Source organism: Osmia lignaria, unplaced genomic scaffold, assembly GCF_051020975.1.
Source record: "Osmia lignaria lignaria isolate PbOS001 unplaced genomic scaffold, iyOsmLign1 scaffold0003, whole genome shotgun sequence".
Taxonomy (NCBI): Eukaryota; Metazoa; Arthropoda; class Insecta; order Hymenoptera; family Megachilidae; genus Osmia; species Osmia lignaria.
Window position 1 is genome coordinate 21,584,348 of NW_027478160.1, and position 18,310 is coordinate 21,602,657.

An 18,310-nucleotide genomic window follows, 5' to 3' on the forward strand; every position below is an offset into this window, starting at 1 on the left:
TAACACGAAATATGTCCGTTAGGCCCCTTCCCTTGAGATATATCTGCAAATATCTCGGAAACGAAGCGAGCTATGGCAAAATGTTAAGAGACCTTTCTTGTAGAGAATTAAGTTTCCTACTTTTTATGTAGTATGATATTTTTTGATCAGATGCGTAGTTCTCGAGATATATCAAGATATTTAAAAGTTCCGAAGCCGCACCAACATAATAGAGATACAGAAACACCGTGGCCCCTTTCTTTGAGATAACTCTGCACTATTGCGAGCTGCAAATGCCACTTCCAGCTTAGCTGTGCAGAAGAAGAACAACAAGAAGAAGAAATATCACGAAATATGTCCGTTAGGCCCCTTCCCTTGAGATAAATCTGCAAATATCTCGGAAACGAAGCGAGCTATGGCAAAATGTTAAGAGACCTTTTTTGTAGAGAATTACGTTTCCTACCTTTCATGTTCTATGATATTTTTTGATCAGATGCGTAGTTCTCGAGATATATCAAGATATTTAAAAGTTCCGAAGCCGCACCAACATAATAGAGATACAGAAACACCGTAGCCCCTTTCTTTGAGATAACTATGCACTATTGCGAGCTGAAAATGCCACTTCCAGCTTAGCTGTGCAGAAGAAGAACAACAAGAAGAAGAAGTATCTCGAAATATGTCCGTCAGGCCCCTTCCCTTGAGATAAATCTGCAAATACCTCGAAAACGAAGCGAGCTATGGCAAAATGTTAAGAGACCTTTCTTGTAGAGAATTAAGTTTCCTACTTTTTATGTAGTATGATATGTTTTGATCAGATGCGTAGTTCTCGAGATATATCAAGATATTTAAAAGTTCCGAAGCCGCACCAACATAATAGAGATACAGAAACACCCTGGCCCCTTTCTTTGAGATAACTCTGCACTAGTGCGAGCCGCAAATGCCACTTCCAGCTTAGCTGTGCAGAAGAAGAACAACAAGAAGAAGAAATATCTCGAAATATGTCCGTCAGGCCCCATCCCTTGAGATAAATCTGCAAATATCTCGGAAACGAAGCGAGCTATGGCAAAATGTTAAGCGACCTTTCTTGTAGAGAATTAAGTTTCCTACTTTTTATGTTCTATGATATTTTTTGATCAGATGCGTAGTTCTCGAGATATATCAAGATATTTAAAAGTTCCGAAGCCGCACCAACATAATAGAGATACAGAAACACCGTGGACCCTTTCTTTGAGATAACTCAGCACTATTGCGAGCTGCAAATGCCACTTCCAGCTTAGCTGTGCAGAAGAAGAACAACAAGAAGAAGAAATATCTCGAAATATGTCCGTCAGGCCCCTTCCCTTGAGATAAATCTGCAAATATCTCCGAAACGAAGCGAGCTATGGCAAAATGTTAAGAGACCTTATTTGTAGAGAATTAAGTTTCCTACTTTTTATGTTCTATGATATTTTTTGATCAGATGCGTAGTTCTCGAGATATATCAAGATATTTAAAAGTTCCGAAGCCGCACCAACATAATAGAGATACAGAAACACCGTGGCCCCTTTCTTTGAGATAACTCTGCACTATTGCGAGCTGGAAATGCCACTTCCAGTTTAGCTGTGCAGAAGAAGAACAACAAGAAGAAGAAATATCTCGAAATATGTCCGTCAGGCCCCTTCCCTTGAGATATATCTGCAAATATCTCGGAAACGAAACGAGCTATGGCAAAATGTTAAGAGACCTTTTTTGTAGAGAATTATGTTTCCTACAATTTATGTTCTATGATATTTTTTGATCAGAAGCGTAGTTTTCGAGATATATCGAGATATTTAAAAGTTCCGAAGCCGCACCAACATAATAGAGATCCAGAAACACCGTGGCCCCTTTCTTTGAGATAACTCTGCACTATTGCGAGCTGCAAATGCCACTTCCAGCTTAGCTGTGCAGAAGAAGAACAACAAGAAGAAGAAATAACACGAAATATGTCCGTTAGGCCCCTTCCCTTGAGATATATCTGCAAATATCTCGGAAACGAAGCGAGCTATGGCAAAATGTTAAGAGACCTTTTTTGTAGAGAATTAAGTTTCCTACTTTTTATGTTCTATGATATTTTTTGATCAGATGCGTAGTTCTCGAGATATATCAAGATATTTAAAAGTTCCGAAGCCGCACCAACATAATAGAGATACAGAAACACCGTGGCCCCTTTCTTTGAGATAACTATGCACTATTGCGAGCTGCAAATGCCACTTCCAGCTTAGCTGTGCAGAAGAAGAACAACAAGAAGAAGAAATATCTCGAAATATGTCCGTCAGGCCCCTTCCCTTGAGATAAATCTGCAAATACCTCGAAAACGAAGCGAGCTATGGCAAAATGTTAAGAGACCTTTCTTGTAGAGAATTAAGTTTCCTACTTTTCATGTAGTATGATATTTTTTGATCAGATGCGTAGTTCTCGAGATATATCAAGATATTTGAAAGTTCCGAAGCCGCACCAACATAATAGAGATACAGAAACACCGTGTCCCCTTTCTTTGCGATAACTCAGCACTATTGCGAGCTGGAAATGCCACTTCCAGTTTAGCTGTGCAGAAGAAGAACATTAAGAAGAAGAAATATCTCGAAATATGTCCGTCAGGCCCCTTCCCTCGAGATAAATCTGCAAATATCTCGGAAACGAAGCGAGCTATGGCAAAATGTTAAGAGACCTTTGTTGTAGAGAATTAAGTTTCCTACTTTTTATGTTCTATGATATTTTTTGATCAGATGCGTTGTTCTCGAGATATATCAAGATATTTAAAAGTTCCGAAGCCGCACCAACATAATAGAGATACAGAAACACCGTGGCCCCTTTCTTTGAGATAACTCTGCACTATTGCGAGCTGCAAATGCCACTTCCAGCTTAGCTGTGCAGAAGAAGAACAACAAGAAGAAGAAATATCTCGAAATATGTCCGTCAGGCCCCTTCCCTTGAGATAAATCTGCAAATACCTCGAAAACGAAGCGAGCTATGGCAAAATGTTAAGAGACCTTTCTTGTAGAGAATTAAGTTTCCTACTTTTCATGTAGTATGATATTTTTTGATCAGATGCGTAGTTCTCGAGATATATCAAGATATTTAAAAGTTCCGAAGCCGCACCAACATAATAGAGATACAGAAACACCGTGGCCCCTTTCTTTGAGATAACTCTGCACTAGTGCGAGCCGCAAATGTCACTTCCAGCTTAGCTGTGCAGAAGAAGAACAACAAGAAGAAGAAATATCTCGAAATATGTCCGTCAGGCCCCTTCCCTCGAGATAAATCTGCAAATATCTCGGAAACGAAGCGAGCTATGGCAAAATGTTAAGAGACCTTTGTTGTAGAGAATTAAGTTTCCTACTTTTTATGTTCTATGATATTTTTTGATCAGATGCGTTGTTCTCGAGATATATCAAGATATTTAAAAGTTCCGAAGCCGCACCAACATAATAGAGATACAGAAACACCGTGGCCCCTTTCTTTGAGATAACTCTGCACTATTGCGAGCTGCAAATGCCACTTCCAGCTTAGCTGTGCAGAAGAAGAACAACAAGAAGAAGAAATAACACGAAGTATGTCCGTTAGGCCCCTTCCCTTGAGATATATCTGCAAATATCTCGGAAACGAAGCGAGCTATGGCAAAATGTTAAGAGACCTTTTTTGTAGAGAATTAAGTTTCCTACTTTTTATGTTCTATGATATTTTTTGATCAGATGCGTAGTTCTCGAGATATATCAAGATATTTAAAAGTTCCGAAGCCGCACCAACATAATAGAGATACAGAAACACCGTGGCCCCTTTCTGTGAGATAACTCTGCACTAGTGCGAGCCGCAAATGCCACTTCCAGCTTAGCTGTGCAGAGGAAGAACAACAAGAAGAAGAAATATCTCGAAATATGTCCGTCAGGCCCGTTCCTTTGAGCTGAATCTGCAAATATCTCGGAAACGAAGCGAGTTATGGCAAAATGTTAAGAGACGTTTTTTGTACAGAATTATGTTTCCTACAATTTATCTTCTATGATATTTTTTGATCAGAAGCGTAGTTCTCGAGATATATCAAGATATTTAAAAGTTCCGAAGCCGCACCAACATAATAGAGATACAGAAACACCGTGGCCCCTTTCTTTGAGATAACTCTGCACTATTGCGAGCTGCAAATGCCACTTCCAGCTTAGCTGTGCAGAGGAAGAACAACAAGAAGAAGAAATATCTCGAAATATGTCCGTCAGGCCCGTTCCTTTGAGCTGAATCTGCAAATATCTCGGAAACGAAGCGAGCTATGGCAAAATGTTAAGAGACGTTTTATGTAGAGAATTATGTATCCTACAATTTATGTTCTATGATATTTTTTGATCAGAAGCGTAGTTTTCGAGATATATCGAGATATTTAAAAGTTCCGAAGCCGCACCAACATAATAGAGATACAGAAACACCGTGGCCCCTTTCTTTGAGATAACTCTGCACTAGTGCGAGCCACAAATGCCACTTCCAGCTTAGCTGTGCAGAAGAAGAACAACAAGAAGAAGAAATATCTCGAAATATGTCCGTCAGGCCCCTTCCCTTGAGATAAATCTGCAAATATCTCGGAAACGAAGCGAGCTATGGCAAAATGTTAAGAGACGTTTTTTGTAGAGAATTATGTTTCCTACAATTTATGTTCTATGATGTTTTTTGATCAGAAGCGTAGTTTTCGAGATATATCGAGATATTCAAAAGTTCCGAAGCCGCACCAACATAATAGAGATACAGAATCACCGTGGCCCCTTTCTTTGAGATAACTCTGCACTAGTGCGAGCCGCAAATGCCACTTCCAGCTTAGCTGTGCAGAAGAAGGGCAACAAGAAGAAGAAATATCTCGAAATATGTCCGTCAGGCCCCTTCACTTGAGATAAATCTGCAAATATCTCGGAAACGAAGCGAGCTATGGCAAAATGTTAAGAGACCTTTTTTGTAGAGAATTAAGTTTCCTACTTTTTATGTTCTATGATATTTTTTGATCAGATGCGTAGTTCTCGAGATATATCAAGATACTTAAAAGTTCCGAAGCCGCACCAACATAATAGAGACACAGAAACACCGTGGCCCCTCTCTTTGAGATAACTCTGCACTATTGCGAGCTGCAAATGCCACTTCCAGCTTAGCTGTGCAGAGGAAGAACAACAAGAAGAAGAAATATCTCGAAATATGTCCGTCAGGCCCGTTCCTTTGAGCTGAATCTGCAAATATCTCGGAAACGAAGCGAGCTATGGCAAAATGTTAAGAGACGTTTTTTGTAGAGAATTATGTTTCCTACAATTTATGTTCTATGATATTTTTTGATCAGAAGCGTAGTTTTCGAGATATATCGAGATATTTAAAAGTTCCGAAGCCGCACCAACATAATAGAGATACAGAAACACCGTGGCCCCTTTCTTTGAGATAACTCTGCACTAGTGCGAGCCGCAAATGCCACTTCCAGCTTAGCTGTGCAGAAGAAGGACAACAAGAAGAAGAAATATCTCGAAATATGTCCGTCAGGCCCCTTCCCTTGAGATAAATCTGCAAATATCTCGGAAACCAAGCGAGCTATGGCAAAATGTTAAGAGACCTTTTTTGTAGAGACTTAAGTTTCCTACTTTTTATGTTCTATGATATTTTTTGATCAGATGCGTAGTTCTCGAGATATATCAAGATATTTAAAAGTTCCGAAGCCGCACCAACATAATAGAGATACAGAAACACCGTGGCCCCTTTCTTTGAGATAACTCTGCACTAGTGCGAGCCGCAAATGCCACTTCCAGCTTAGCTGTGCAGAGGAAGAACAACAAGAAGAAGAAATATCTCGAAATATGTCCGTCAGGCCCGTTCCTTTGAGCTGAATCTGCAAATATCTCGGAAACGAAGCGAGTTATGGCAAAATGTTAAGAGACGTTTTTTGTACAGAATTATGTTTCCTACAATTTATGTTCTATGATATTTTTTGATCAGAAGCGTAGTTCTCGAGATATATCAAGATATTTAAAAGTTCCGAAGCCGCACCAACATAATAGAGATACAGAAACACCGTGGCCCCTTTCTTTGAGATAACTCTGCACTATTGCGAGCTGCAAATGCCACTTCCAGCTTAGCTGTGCAGAGGAAGAACAACAAGAAGAAGAAATATCTCGAAATATGTCCGTCAGGCCCGTTCCTTTGAGCTGAATCTGCAAATATCTCGGAAACGAAGCGAGCTATGGCAAAATGTTAAGAGACGTTTTATGTAGAGAATTATGTATCCTACAATTTATGTTCTATGATATTTTTTGATCAGAAGCGTAGTTTTCGAGATATATCGAGATATTTAAAAGTTCCGAAGCCGCACCAACATAATAGAGATACAGAAACACCGTGGCCCCTTTCTTTGAGATAACTCTGCACTAGTGCGAGCCACAAATGCCACTTCCAGCTTAGCTGTGCAGAAGAAGGGCAACAAGAAGAAGAAATATCTCGAAATATGTCCGTCAGGCCCCTTCACTTGAGATAAATCTGCAAATATCTCGGAAACGAAGCGAGCTATGGCAAAATGTTAAGAGACCTTTTTTGTAGAGAATTAAGTTTCCTACTTTTTATGTTCTATGATATTTTTTGATCAGATGCGTAGTTCTCGAGATATATCAAGATACTTAAAAGTTCCGAAGCCGCACCAACATAATAGAGACACAGAAACACCGTGGCCCCTCTCTTTGAGATAACTCTGCACTATTGCGAGCTGCAAATGCCACTTCCAGCTTAGCTGTGCAGAGGAAGAACAACAAGAAGAAGAAATATCTCGAAATATGTCCGTCAGGCCCGTTCCTTTGAGCTGAATCTGCAAATATCTCGGAAACGAAGCGAGCTATGGCAAAATGTTAAGAGACGTTTTTTGTAGAGAATTATGTTTCCTACAATTTATGTTCTATGATATTTTTTGATCAGAAGCGTAGTTTTCGAGATATATCGAGATATTTAAAAGTTCCGAAGCCGCACCAACATAATAGAGATACAGAAACACCGTGGCCCCTTTCTTTGAGATAACTCTGCACTAGTGCGAGCCGCAAATGCCACTTCCAGCTTAGCTGTGCAGAAGAAGGACAACAAGAAGAAGAAATATCTCGAAATATGTCCGTCAGGCCCCTTCCCTTGAGATAAATCTGCAAATATCTCGGAAACCAAGCGAGCTATGGCAAAATGTTAAGAGACCTTTTTTGTAGAGACTTAAGTTTCCTACTTTTTATGTTCTATGATATTTTTTGATCAGATGCGTAGTTCTCGAGATATATCAAGATATTTAAAAGTTCCGAAGCCGCACCAACATAATAGAGATACAGAAACACCGTGGCCCCTTTCTTTGAGATAACTCTGCACTAGTGCGAGCCGCAAATGCCACTTCCAGCTTAGCTGTGCAGAGGAAGAACAACAAGAAGAAGAAATATCTCGAAATATGTCCGTCAGGCCCGTTCCTTTGAGCTGAATCTGCAAATATCTCGGAAACGAAGCGAGTTATGGCAAAATGTTAAGAGACGTTTTTTGTACAGAATTATGTTTCCTACAATTTATGTTCTATGATATTTTTTGATCAGAAGCGTAGTTCTCGAGATATATCAAGATATTTAAAAGTTCCGAAGCCGCACCAACATAATAGAGATACAGAAACACCGTGGCCCCTTTCTTTGAGATAACTCTGCACTATTGCGAGCTGCAAATGCCACTTCCAGCTTAGCTGTGCAGAGGAAGAACAACAAGAAGAAGAAATATCTCGAAATATGTCCGTCAGGCCCGTTCCTTTGAGCTGAATCTGCAAATATCTCGGAAACGAAGCGAGCTATGGCAAAATGTTAAGAGACGTTTTATGTAGAGAATTATGTATCCTACAATTTATGTTCTATGATATTTTTTGATCAGAAGCGTAGTTTTCGAGATATATCGAGATATTTAAAAGTTCCGAAGCCGCACCAACATAATAGAGATACAGAAACACCGTGGCCCCTTTCTTTGAGATAACTCTGCACTAGTGCGAGCCACAAATGCCACTTCCAGCTTAGCTGTGCAGAAGAAGAACAACAAGAAGAAGAAATATCTCGAAATATGTCCGTCAGGCCCCTTCCCTTGAGATAAATCTGCAAATATCTCGGAAACGAAGCGAGCTATGGCAAAATGTTAAGAGACGTTTTTTGTAGAGAATTATGTTTCCTACAATTTATGTTCTATGATGTTTTTTGATCAGAAGCGTAGTTTTCGAGATATATCGAGATATTCAATAGTTCCGAAGCCGCACCAACATAATAGAGATACAGAAACACCGTGGCCCCTTTCTTTGAGATAACTCTGCACTAGTGCGAGCCGCAAATGCCACTTCCAGCTTAGCTGTGCAGAAGAAGGGCAACAAGAAGAAGAAATATCTCGAAATATGTCCGTCAGGCCCCTTCACTTGAGATAAATCTGCAAATATCTCGGAAACGAAGCGAGCTATGGCAAAATGTTAAGAGACCTTTTTTGTAGAGAATTAAGTTTCCTACTTTTTATGTTCTATGATATTTTTTGATCAGATGCGTAGTTCTCGAGATATATCAAGATACTTAAAAGTTCCGAAGCCGCACCAACATAATAGAGACACAGAAACACCGTGGCCCCTCTCTTTGAGATAACTCTGCACTATTGCGAGCTGCAAATGCCACTTCCAGCTTAGCTGTGCAGAGGAAGAACAACAAGAAGAAGAAATATCTCGAAATATGTCCGTCAGGCCCGTTCCTTTGAGCTGAATCTGCAAATATCTCGGAAACGAAGCGAGCTATGGCAAAATGTTAAGAGACGTTTTTTGTAGAGAATTATGTTTCCTACAATTTATGTTCTATGATACTTTTTGATCAGAAGCGTAGTTTTCGAGATATATCGAGATATTTAAAAGTTCCGAAGCCGCACCAACATAATAGAGATACAGAAACACCGTGGCCCCTTTCTTTGAGATAACTCTGCACTAGTGCGAGCCGCAAATGCCACTTCCAGCTTAGCTGTGCAGAGGAAGAACAACAAGAAGAAGAAATATCTCGAAATATGTCCGTCAGGCCCGTTCCTTTGAGCTGAATCTGCAAATATCTCGGAAACGAAGCGAGCTATGGCAAAATGATAAGAGACCTTTTTTGTAGAGAATTATGTTTCCTACAATTTATGATCTATGATATTTTTTGATCAGAAGCGTAGTTTTCGAGATATATCGAGATATTCAAAAGTTCCGAAGCCGCACCAACATAATAGAGATACAGAAACACCGTGGCCCCTTTCTTTGAGATAACTCTGCACTAGTGCGAGCCGCAAATGCCACTTCCAGCTTAGCTGTGCAGAAGAAGGGCAACAAGAAGAAGAAATATCTCGAAATATGTCCGTCAGGCCCCTTCACTTGAGATAAATCTGCAAATATCTCGGAAACGAAGCGAGCTATGGCAAAATGTTAAGAGACCTTTTTTGTAGAGAATTAAGTTTCCTACTTTTTATGTTCTATGATATTTTTTGATCAGATGCGTAGTTCTCGAGATATATCAAGATACTTAAAAGTTCCGAAGCCGCACCAACATAATAGAGACACAGAAACACCGTGGCCCCTCTCTTTGAGATAACTCTGCACTATTGCGAGCTGCAAATGCCACTTCCAGCATAGCTGTGCAGAGGAAGAACAACAAGAAGAAGAAATATCTCGAAATATGTCCGTCAGGCCCGTTCCTTTGAGCTGAATCTGCAAATATCTCGGAAACGAAGCGAGCTATGGCAAAATGTTAAGAGACGTTTTTTGTAGAGAATTATGTTTCCTACAATTTATGTTCTATGATATTTTTTGATCAGAAGCGTAGTTTCCGAGATATATCGAGATATTTAAAAGTTCCGAAGCCGCACAAACATAAGAGAGATACAGAAACACCGTGGCCCCTTTCTTTCAGATAACTCTGCACTAGTGCGAGCCGCAAATGCCACTTCCAGCTTAGCTGTGCAGAAGAAGGACAACAAGAAGAAGAAATATCTCGAAATATGTCCGTCAGGCCCCTTCCCTTGAGATAAATCTGCAAATATCTCGGAAACCAAGCGAGCTATGGCAAAATGTTAAGAGACCTTTTTGTAGAGAATTAAGTTTCCTACTTTTTATGTTCTATGATATTTTTTGATCAGATGCGTAGTTCTCGAGATATATCAAGATATTTAAAAGTTCCGAAGCCGCACCAACATAATAGAGATACAGAAACACCGTGGCCCCTTTCTTTGAGATAACTCTGCACTAGTGCGAGCCGCAAATGCCACTTCCAGCTTAGCTGTGCAGAGGAAGAACAACAAGAAGAAGAAATATCTCGAAATATGTCCGTCAGGCCCGTTCCTTTGAGCTGAATCTGCAAATATCTCGGAAACGAAGCGAGTTATGGCAAAATGTTAAGAGACGTTTTTTGTACAGAATTATGTTTCCTACAATTTATGTTCTATGATATTTTTTGATCAGAAGCGTAGTTCTCGAGATATATCAAGATATTTAAAAGTTCCGAAGCCGCACCAACATAATAGAGATACAGAAACACCGTGGCCCCTTTCTTTGAGATAACTCTGCACTATTGCGAGCTGCAAATGCCACTTCCAGCTTAGCTGTGCAGAGGAAGAACAACAAGAAGAAGAAATATCTCGAAATATGTCCGTCAGGCCCGTTCCTTTGAGCTGAATCTGCAAATATCTCGGAAACGAAGCGAGCTATGGCAAAATGTTAAGAGACGTTTTATGTAGAGAATTATGTATCCTACAATTTATGTTCTATGATATTTTTGTATCAGAAGCGTAGTTTTCGAGATATATCGAGATATTTAAAAGTTCCGAAGCCGCACCAACATAATAGAGATACAGAAACACCGTGGCCCCTTTCTTTGAGATAACTCTGCACTAGTGCGAGCCACAAATGCCACTTCCAGCTTAGCTGTGCAGAAGAAGAACAACAAGAAGAAGAAATATCTCGAAATATGTCCGTCAGGCCCCTTCCCTTGAGATAAATCTGCAAATATCTCGGAAACGAAGCGAGCTATGGCAAAATGTTAAGAGACGTTTTTTGTACAGAATTATGTTTCCTACAATTTATGTTCTATGATGTTTTTTGATCAGAAGCGTAGTTTTCGAGATATATCGAGATATTCAATAGTTCCGAAGCCGCACCAACATAATAGAGATACAGAAACACCGTGGCCCCTTTCTTTGAGATAACTCTGCACTAGTGCGAGCCGCAAATGCCACTTCCAGCTTAGCTGTGCAGAAGAAGGGCAACAAGAAGAAGAAATATCTCGAAATATGTCCGTCAGGCCCCTTCACTTGAGATAAATCTGCAAATATCTCGGAAACGAAGCGAGCTATGGCAAAATGTTAAGAGACCTTTTTTGTAGAGAATTAAGTTTCCTACTTTTTATGTTCTATGATATTTTTTGATCAGATGCGTAGTTCTCGAGATATATCAAGATACTTAAAAGTTCCGAAGCCGCACCAACATAATAGAGACACAGAAACACCGTGGCCCCTCTCTTTGAGATAACTCTGCACTATTGCGAGCTGCAAATGCCACTTCCAGCTTAGCTGTGCAGAGGAAGAACAACAAGAAGAAGAAATATCTCGAAATATGTCCGTCAGGCCCGTTCCTTTGAGCTGAATCTGCAAATATCTCGGAAACGAAGCGAGCTATGGCAAAATGTTAAGAGACGTTTTTTGTAGAGAATTATGTTTCCTACAATTTATGTTCTATGATACTTTTTGATCAGAAGCGTAGTTTTCGAGATATATCGAGATATTTAAAAGTTCCGAAGCCGCACCAACATAATAGAGATACAGAAACACCGTGGCCCCTTTCTTTGAGATAACTCTGCACTAGTGCGAGCCGCAAATGCCACTTCCAGCTTAGCTGTGCAGAGGAAGAACAACAAGAAGAAGAAATATCTCGAAATATGTCCGTCAGGCCCGTTCCTTTGAGCTGAATCTGCAAATATCTCGGAAACGAAGCGAGCTATGGCAAAATGATAAGAGACCTTTTTTGTAGAGAATTATGTTTCCTACAATTTATGATCTATGATATTTTTTGATCAGAAGCGTAGTTTTCGAGATATATCGAGATATTCAAAAGTTCCGAAGCCGCACCAACATAATAGAGATACAGAAACACCGTGGCCCCTTTCTTTGAGATAACTCTGCACTAGTGCGAGCCGCAAATGCCACTTCCAGCTTAGCTGTGCAGAAGAAGGGCAACAAGAAGAAGAAATATCTCGAAATATGTCCGTCAGGCCCCTTCACTTGAGATAAATCTGCAAATATCTCGGAAACGAAGCGAGCTATGGCAAAATGTTAAGAGACCTTTTTTGTAGAGAATTAAGTTTCCTACTTTTTATGTTCTATGATATTTTTTGATCAGATGCGTAGTTCTCGAGATATATCAAGATACTTAAAAGTTCCGAAGCCGCACCAACATAATAGAGACACAGAAACACCGTGGCCCCTCTCTTTGAGATAACTCTGCACTATTGCGAGCTGCAAATGCCACTTCCAGCATAGCTGTGCAGAGGAAGAACAACAAGAAGAAGAAATATCTCGAAATATGTCCGTCAGGCCCGTTCCTTTGAGCTGAATCTGCAAATATCTCGGAAACGAAGCGAGCTATGGCAAAATGTTAAGAGACGTTTTTTGTAGAGAATTATGTTTCCTACAATTTATGTTCTATGATATTTTTTGATCAGAAGCGTAGTTTCCGAGATATATCGAGATATTTAAAAGTTCCGAAGCCGCACAAACATAAGAGAGATACAGAAACACCGTGGCCCCTTTCTTTCAGATAACTCTGCACTAGTGCGAGCCGCAAATGCCACTTCCAGCTTAGCTGTGCAGAAGAAGGACAACAAGAAGAAGAAATATCTCGAAATATGTCCGTCAGGCCCCTTCCCTTGAGATAAATCTGCAAATATCTCGGAAACCAAGCGAGCTATGGCAAAATGTTAAGAGACGTTTTTTGTACAGAATTATGTTTCCTACAATTTATGTTCTATGATATTTTTTGATCAGAAGCGTAGTTCTCGAGATATATCAAGATATTTAAAAGTTCCGAAGCCGCACCAACATAATAGAGATACAGAAACACCGTGGCCCCTTTCTTTGAGATAACTCTGCACTAGTGCGAGCCACAAATGCCACTTCCAGCTTAGCTGTGCAGAAGAAGAACAACAAGAAGAAGAAATATCTCGAAATATGTCCGTCAGGCCCCTTCCCTTGAGATAAATCTGCAAATATCTCGGAAACGAAGCGAGCTATGGCAAAATGTTAGGAGACGTTTTTTGTAGAGAATTATGTTTCCTACAATTTATGTTCTATGATGTTTTTTGATCAGAAGCGTAGTTTTCGAGATATATCGAGATATTCAAAAGTTCCGAAGCCGCACCAACATAATAGAGATACAGAAACACCGTGGCCCCTTTCTTTGAGATAACTCTGCACTAGTGCGAGCCGCAAATGCCACTTCCAGCTTAGCTGTGCAGAAGAAGGGCAACAAGAAGAAGAAATATCTCGAAATATGTCCGTCAGGCCCCTTCACTTGAGATAAATCTGCAAATATCTCGGAAACGAAGCGAGCTATGGCAAAATGTTAAGAGACCTTTTTTGTAGAGAATTAAGTTTCCTACTTTTTATGTTCTATGATATTTTTTGATCAGATGCGTAGTTCTCGAGATATATCAAGATACTTAAAAGTTCCGAAGCCGCACCAACATAATAGAGACACAGAAACACCGTGGCCCCTCTCTTTGAGATAACTCTGCACTATTGCGAGCTGCAAATGCCACTTCCAGCTTAGCTGTGCAGAGGAAGAACAACAAGAAGAAGAAATATCTCGAAATATGTCCGTCAGGCCCGTTCCTTTGAGCTGAATCTGCAAATATCTCGGAAACGAAGCGAGCTATGGCAAAATGTTAAGAGACGTTTTTTGTAGAGAATTATGTTTCCTACAATTTATGTTCTATGATATTTTTTGATCAGAAGCGTAGTTTTCGAGATATATCGAGATATTTAAAAGTTCCGAAGCCGCACCAACATAATAGAGATACAGAAACACCGTGGCCCCTTTCTTTGAGATAACTCTGCACTAGTGCGAGCCGCAAATGCCACTTCCAGCTTAGCTGTGCAGAAGAAGGACAACAAGAAGAAGAAATATCTCGAAATATGTCCGTCAGGCCCCTTCCCTTGAGATAAATCTGCAAATATCTCGGAAACCAAGCGAGCTATGGCAAAATGTTAAGAGACCTTTTTGTAGAGAATTAAGTTTCCTACTTTTTATGTTCTATGATATTTTTTGATCAGATGCGTAGTTCTCGAGATATATCAAGATATTTAAAAGTTCCGAAGCCGCACCAACATAATAGAGATACAGAAACACCGTGGCCCCTTTCTTTGAGATAACTCTGCACTAGTGCGAGCCGCAAATGCCACTTCCAGCTTAGCTGTGCAGAGGAAGAACAACAAGAAGAAGAAATATCTCGAAATATGTCCGTCAGGCCCGTTCCTTTGAGCTGAATCTGCAAATATCTCGGAAACGAAGCGAGTTATGGCAAAATGTTAAGAGACGTTTTTTGTACAGAATTATGTTTCCTACAATTTATGTTCTATGATATTTTTTGATCAGAAGCGTAGTTCTCGAGATATATCAAGATATTTAAAAGTTCCGAAGCCGCACCAACATAATAGAGATACAGAAACACCGTGGCCCCTTTCTTTGAGATAACTCTGCACTATTGCGAGCTGCAAATGCCACTTCCAGCTTAGCTGTGCAGAGGAAGAACAACAAGAAGAAGAAATATCTCGAAATATGTCCGTCAGGCCCGTTCCTTTGAGCTGAATCTGCAAATATCTCGGAAACGAAGCGAGCTATGGCAAAATGTTAAGAGACGTTTTATGTAGAGAATTATGTATCCTACAATTTATGTTCTATGATATTTTTTTATCAGAAGCGTAGTTTTCGAGATATATCGAGATATTTAAAAGTTCCGAAGCCGCACCAACATAATAGAGATACAGAAACACCGTGGCCCCTTTCTTTGAGATAACTCTGCACTAGTGCGAGCCACAAATGCCACTTCCAGCTTAGCTGTGCAGAAGAAGAACAACAAGAAGAAGAAATATCTCGAAATATGTCCGTCAGGCCCCTTCCCTTGAGATAAATCTGCAAATATCTCGGAAACGAAGCGAGCTATGGCAAAATGTTAAGAGACGTTTTTTGTAGAGAATTATGTTTCCTACAATTTATGTTCTATGATGTTTTTTGATCAGAAGCGTAGTTTTCGAGATATATCGAGATATTCAAAAGTTCCGAAGCCGCACCAACATAATAGAGATACAGAAACACCGTGGCCCCTTTCTTTGAGATAACTCTGCACTAGTGCGAGCCGCAAATGCCACTTCCAGCTTAGCTGTGCAGAAGAAGGGCAACAAGAAGAAGAAATATCTCGAAATATGTCCGTCAGGCCCCTTCACTTGAGATAAATCTGCAAATATCTCGGAAACGAAGCGAGCTATGGCAAAATGTTAAGAGACCTTTTTTGTAGAGAATTAAGTTTCCTACTTTTTATGTTCTATGATATTTTTTGATCAGAAGCGTAGTTTTCGTGATATATCGAGATATTTAAAAGTTCCGAAGCCGCACCAACATAATAGAGATACAGAAACACCGTGGCCCCTTTCTTTGAGATAACTCTGCACTATTGCGAGCTGCAAATGCCACTTCCAGCTTAGCTGTGCAGAGGAAGAACAACAAGAAGAAGAAATATCTCGAAATATGTCCGTCAGGCCCGTTCCTTTGAGCTGAATCTGCAAATATCTCGGAAACGAAGCGAGCTATGGCAAAATGTTAAGAGACGTTTTTTGTAGAGAATTATGTTTCCTACAATTTATGTTCTATGATATTTTTTGATCAGAAGCGTAGTTTTCGAGATATATCGAGATATTTAAAAGTTCCGAAGCCGCACCAACATAATAGAGATACAGAAACACCGTGGCCCCTTTCTTTGAGATAACTCTGCACTAGTGCGAGCCGCAAATGCCACTTCCAGCTTAGCTGTGCAGAAGAAGGACAACAAGAAGAAGAAATATCTCGAAATATGTCCGTCAGGCCCCTTCCCTTGAGATAAATCTGCAAATATCTCGGAAACCAAGCGAGCTATGGCAAAATGTTAAGAGACCTTTTTTGTAGAGAATTAAGTTTCCTACTTTTTATGTTCTATGATATTTTTTGATCAGATGCGTAGTTCTCGAGATATATCAAGATATTTAAAAGTTCCGAAGCCGCACCAACATAATAGAGATACAGAAACACCGTGGCCCCTTTCTTTGAGATAACTCTGCACTAGTGCGAGCCGCAAATGCCACTTCCAGCTTAGCTGTGCAGAGGAAGAACAACAAGAAGAAGAAATATCTCGAAATATGTCCGTCAGGCCCGTTCCTTTGAGCTGAATCTGCAAATATCTCGGAAACGAAGCGAGTTATGGCAAAATGTTAAGAGACGTTTTTTGTACAGAATTATGTTTCCTACAATTTATGTTCTATGATATTTTTTGATCAGAAGCGTAGTTCTCGAGATATATCAAGATATTTAAAAGTTGCGAAGCCGCACCAACATAATAGAGATACAGAAACACCGTGGCCCCTTTCTTTGAGATAACTCTGCACTATTGCGAGCTGCAAATGCCACTTCCAGCTTAGCTGTGCAGAGGAAGAACAACAAGAAGAAGAAATATCTCGAAATATGTCCGTCAGGCCCGTTCCTTTGAGCTGAATCTGCAAATATCTCGGAAACCAAGCGAGCTATGGCAAAATGTTAAGAGACGTTTTATGTAGAGAATTATGTATCCTACAATTTATGTTCTATGATATTTTTTGAGCAGAAGCGTAGTTTTCGAGATATATCGAGATATTTAAAAGTTCCGAAGCCGCACAAACATAATAGAGATACAGAAACACCGTGGCCCCTTTCTTTGAGATAACTCTGCACTAGTGCGAGCCGCAAATGCCACTTCCAGCTTAGCTGTGCAGAGGAAGAACAACAAGAAGAAGAAATATCTCGAAATATGTCCGTCAGGCCCGTTCCTTTGAGCTGAATCTGCAAATATCTCGGAAACGAAGCGAGCTATGGCAAAATGTTAAGAGACGTTTTTTGTAGAGAATTATGTTTCCTACAATTTATGTTCTATGATATTTTTTGATCAGAAGCGTAGTTTTCGAGATATATCGAGATATTTAAAAGTTCCGAAGCCGCACCAACATAATAGAGACACAGAAACACCGTGGCCCCTCTCTTTGAGATAACTCTGCACTATTGCGAGCTGCAAATGCCACTTCCAGCTTAGCTGTGCAGAGGAAGAACAACAAGAAGAAGAAATATCTCGAAATATGTCCGTCAGGCCCCTTCACTTGAGATAAATCTGCAAATATCTCGGAAACGAAGCGAGCTACGGCAAAATGTTAAGAGACCTTTTTTGTAGAGAATTAAGTTTCCTACTTTTTATGTTCTATGATATTTTTTGATCAGATGCGTACTTCTCGAGATATATCAAGATACTTAAAAGTTCCGAAGCCGCACCAACATAATAGAGACACAGAAACACCGTGGCCCCTCTCTTTGAGATAACTCTGCACTATTGCGAGCTGCAAATGCCACTTCCAGCTTAGCTGTGCAGAGGAAGAACAACAAGAAGAAGAAATATCTCGAAATATGTCCGTCAGGCCCGTTCCTTTGAGCTGAATCTGCAAATATCTCGGAAACAAAGCGAGCTATGGCAAAATGTTAAGAGACGTTTTTTGTAGAGAATTATGTTTCCTACAATTTATGTTCTATGATATTTTTTGATCAGAAGCGTAGTTTTCGAGATATATCGTGATATTTAAAAGTTCCGAAGCCGCACCAACATAATAGAGATACAGAAACACCGTGGCCCCTTTCTTTGAGATAACTCTGCACTAGTGCGAGCCGCAAATGCCACTTCCAGCTTAGCTGTGCAGAAGAAGAACAACAAGAAGAAGAAATATCTCGAAATATGTCCGTCAGGCCCCTTCCCTTGAGATAAATCTGCAAATATCTCGGAAACGAAGCGAGCTATGGCAAAATGTTAAGGGACCTTTTTTGTAGAGAATTAAGTTTCCTACTTTTTATCTTCTATGATATTTTTTGATCAGTTGCGTAGTTCTCGAGATATATCAAGATATTTAAAAGTTTCGAAGCCGCACCAACATAATAGAGATACAGAAACACCGTGGCCCCTTTCTTTGAGATAACTCTGCACTATTGCGAGCTGCAAATGCCACT